The sequence below is a fragment of the Lathyrus oleraceus genome, chromosome 6 (genome assembly GCF_024323335.1).
Source record: "Lathyrus oleraceus cultivar Zhongwan6 chromosome 6, CAAS_Psat_ZW6_1.0, whole genome shotgun sequence".
NCBI lineage: Eukaryota > Viridiplantae > Streptophyta > Magnoliopsida > Fabales > Fabaceae > Lathyrus > Lathyrus oleraceus.
Window position 1 is genome coordinate 315,880,430 of NC_066584.1, and position 5,091 is coordinate 315,885,520.

Consider the following 5,091-nt stretch of genomic DNA (forward strand, 5'->3'; position numbering starts at 1 on the left):
TTGTTTAGCTTTCCTGATTCACTTTTAACCTGTTATAAACATAGTAAAAATATTAATTTCTATGGTTTTATCTATAAAGCATAAGCATAAAATTAGCATAAAATAATATTACTATGCTAACCAAGAAATCTTCAGAACTACGAGACTTCACAAAGTTTTCTCAAAATTTCTTGCAAATTAAATAATATTCAAAGTTGGATGCTCAAGGTCAACCTTAGGATTCGTAATGTAGCTACGCGTGAGTTGTGACTTAAAGCCCCACCAACGCTCACCAACATAAGTGATCCACTTTTTCTTCAACTTATCATCATCAGTAAACTCAAAAGTCAATTACACCTACATCAATAAATTTGTATTAGTAATTATGAAAAATAGTATTGAATCATGTGAATTAAAATTAATACCTTAACGTATGTCCATACATTTTCTTTCACATATGATGATACTTGGGTCCAATCATATATCCAAATACTCATTTTGCTACGTCAAAGGAATGTAACATAACTTCTAAAAAGTGAAGCATTAAGACCATAACATGTCCAAGTTACGACATTAAAAAGCATTACAAATAAGCCAAGGCCATTACAAATAAGCCAAGAACGCTTGTGATGTAGTTTTTTCCATGTTAAGCCAAGAACGATTATGATGGCTTTGTACATTAAGCCAATAACGATTATGATGGTTGTGTGTTTTGTTTCGTTAATGGAAATGAAATATGGTTCAAATGATTTTGTTGTGTGTGTGTGTGTGTTAGGATTTAAATGTTTTGCTATGAAAAAATGGCAAGTGAATAGATAAGTTAAGTTGTGTTTTTTGTTTCTGAATAAAACATTTCACTATGGTTGTTTAAACGAATTGTGGTGATACATGATTTATTTAATTAAATTTTACAAAAAACACCAATTTTTAATCATTTAAAACTTTAAAAATAAAAGGGAAATATATCATCACGGTTGGTTTAATCAACTGTAGTGACATCTTGATTATTTTTCAGATTAAAAATATATAAAAAAGAAAGGCATCACGATAAAAATAAAAATAAAAAAGGTAAATCATATCACCATGGTTGGATTAATCAACCGTAGTGAAATCCGGTTTATATTTAATTTAAAAATAAATAGAAAATAAATACACCACTATAATATTAAAAAATCATAAATTTGTTGGCGCTGAGATTCGAACCCAAGAACTTTAGGAACTTTCACCACGGTTTCTTTAATTAAAAAATAAATAAAAATGGTGGCGCCTGATTTTAGAGATGTCACCACGGTCCTTCATAGAACCGTGGTAAAATGGGCTTTGTTGCATGTTTTATTTGTAATGGTCTGGGTATTCTTCTATGTACGTATATGAACCATCCCTTGTCAAGTAGTGACTTTGAGTCCAATACTTATGGAAGATACCCGAACAAGTAGAGTGAGGATTAGGCTCGAAGCGAAAAATCTTTGCATGCGCCTCTTCGGTTAGAGGAGTAACCAGGTAAAAGAGATCATTGAAATCCTTCATTCTATCAGAATAAGCTTCAAAATATCAGATATGTTGCATGAAGAGAGAAAACCATAATCGTTTGCATTATTGTGGTTCTTTTGAACCTTGAAGAGATGGAAAAAAACATCATGGTCAGATTACCTCCTTTATACTCACACCAGTGATGAAATACCTTAGAAAATGCATATCTCAGTGGATACAACTTTGAAGGGGCGATCAACAAATGATTCAACACACCGATTTCAAATTCGTTATAGGGAAGACGATAACATATGATGGAGAACACACCTTCATACACCCCCATATCAGTTCTAAATCATCTTATATTCATTTATGGGAAATACCTCTCAGTCAGTTGTGGGACCCACATTCGTTAAGGCTCAATCAAAGACACCATGGAGAACAAAGGTAAAAGCAGCCCCTAGTATGCTAGGATCCACCCAATGGCCTGAATTATCCTTATTAGCTACTTATTCAAAGTTGATATTATCTTCAAGATCAAAAAATATATATTGTTAACAAAACTGGTGCATGTATAGTAAAGTCCGAGTGATCTTTATCCTGAAATCCCTAATGAAGAGGTGCAAGAATGAAGAAAACCTATACTTCAGAATCAGAAGAAGGGTTGACCCAACATTCAAAAACCAGTGTTGATGAACAAAATTGTCGGAGTTTAATTTAATTTCAAAACAAAACACTCCCAAGAAAGAACAATAGAGGAAACATAAACACTTTCTTCGAAGATAACTTACCTCAAAAAAGGAAATAGAATGCTTCAAAATCTTTTATACTTGATTTCAGACACCTAGGACCGTACGATCCACAATACACTTCCAATGGTTGAGATCTTCTTAGAAACAACTCAGAAGCACTTGAGTACTCTATAGAATGAGGAACATCGTTACTAGCTAGTTAGTAAGACGTGTCAGTCACTCTCAAAATTATGGTACGACTTCGAAGATAAGCATTTAATGCGCTCATTCCCAAGAACAACAACTTCCCATATAAAAACGTCAACGCCCATAGATCTTATGGCATGATAACAACACATGCCATAAATCTTCGCCCTACAAAGCAAAGACAATGGTTTGGGGGAAACTATTCTGGATCGACTGCAGGGCTCAGCAAGTGAAGGCCCGGTAGCAAAGCAAGAAACTACCACATAAGGGATAGGTAAACTCTTTTTCTCATATCACAGAGTACCTCTCACGAGGATACCATGTCAATATCTCAAATCAGTCCAATGTTTGGCCGCATCCCACATCTTTCCACTCACATGTAGTTACCAACCATTTCTCTTATTTAAAGAGAAAAAGACGACACTTCAAATGTATTCAAGTCCTTTCTCATTCAAGTTTCATTTCTCATTTTCTTACTGACTTAAATATTGAAGGACTAGCTTTCAGGTTTGTCCCCTCTCCACTACATTAAATGTTTCGAACCACCGCAACGAACCGTGAAATCATCCTCTCCTACCATCATCTAATTTCATAGCATAACAAAATTTATGTATTCCGTTTAGTTTAGTTTAGTTTTAAAAATGGATCTAAAAAATGCAATATATATATAGCTTTTACAAGGTTTTATTTTAGGTGCTAATATTCAATTTATATGAATTGAGTTTTTAGTTTCATTAAGATTAGTGCATATCTTAAGATTAAAAAAAATTATTTATAAAGACATTATTCATCAAAAAAAATATCACATAAACCAAGAGAATTGAATTAATTTCCTAACAATTTTATTATTAAAAGACGCCCGCCCGCTAATCCTCTTAGAAAAAGATAAATATAATTTTTTTTATAAATATTTATTAAACTCTAACTTCTTTTAATTAGTTATCTTAAATTAACTTAGTTGATAGTCGTGAAAAAATATTTGACTGCTCCGCACCACTTCGAATCCGAAATATTCTATTATTTATTTTTAATGAGTGGAAATTTAAATCAGAAAATTTATTTATCAATTTGATTTTCTTCATGTTTTATTATCTGAGTGATTAATTAAAAAAAACATACATTATGATTGTTTGAGTTGTATGATTCATGATCTCTTAATTTCAATTGAGTGATAGAGACGGTCGATTAGTTGAGGCATCAAAGCATGGGACACCACCAACTTGATGAAACTAAACAAAGTGTGCAAATCAAATATTGTATGCTGTCTCCATCTTTAGGATTGGCTTTTCTAAAATTTATCATTTTCATGAAACAACAATGCTGACCAATAAATAACTCATCTGTTAATTACCTTCCATGTCTCTTCCTATTCTATATTAGATTTTTATATTAATATCAACAATAATACATATGCTTGCATGGAGTATAAAACCAAACTTAACTTTAACAAGAGAAATTTGAAAGATGAGTAGTTATGGGACCATGTTTATATCGTCGGTGCAATGCAATTTAAAGATAAAACTGAAAAGATGAGTAGGCAAAGACAAAAACTGGTCCCTCGTTTGTTGATGCACGACTACATAAATTATAATACACCACTAATTAAACACAACATTACGCACGTATGTATTATTCAATCCCTATCTCCTAGCTACCTAGTTTTAATTAATTAGTTAATTAATTGATACCACGTGTTATAAGGTTAGTACTTTTTTTAATGGTAGAAATATTTAGTGGTTTGGCTCATTGTTTTCGATGGGAGGGAGGTGTAAGCAAAATTGTTTTTAAACTAGTTTTAGATTGTTTTAATTTTAATATATATATATTTTAAAAATATTTTTTTAAAATAATAAAATACTAAAAAAACTATAAATTAAAAGATTCATTGTGATATCCAATAACACAAATATACATTATTAAAGATTAAAACATTGTGAAAATTACATAATTTAAAATTTTAAATATATATATATATATATATATATATATATATATATATATATATATATATATATATATATATATATCAAAAATGATTTTCATGAAAATTTATTTAAAATAACATTACATTTAAATGATATTTTAAAATTTGATATCTATAAAAAATTATAATAAAAATATGAAATATCTTAAATAAAATTTTATAAATAATTATTTAAACAAAAAAAACTATTTGAAGCTTGTTTAAAAAAACTGTTTGTAAATTTTATTTTAATAAAATATATAATATTATAAAATTATTTTTTAAGAAAACTTTCTCCAAAAGAAGGGGATTAAAAGGAGAGAAGACATTTATTAATATTTAAAAAATTATGTTTAATATGATCATATTATATGTTAATAGCAATAATTTGAGAAATTTATTGTTTGAAATTGATTTAATAAGGATCATTCGTGTATTTTCTAATATGAATATTGTTCACTGGCATCTTTTAATTAAATAAAAAAAATTTACTCTATATTTTTTTAGATTCAAGATATCTCATATTTTCATAGAGACAAATGTATGTGCATATAGATTAAACAATACTTTTTTTATTGATTATGACAGTTGATGGGATTCACTTCTTACGAGTGATTTTGAAAGATTTTTTATAGATATGTTGGACATGGCCAACTATTATTTTTGTTAGTTTTTTTATAGGTTAAGTTTTATGTGCCTCGTCCTTTTTATTTTTAATTTTTATTCAATAATTTGTCTTTA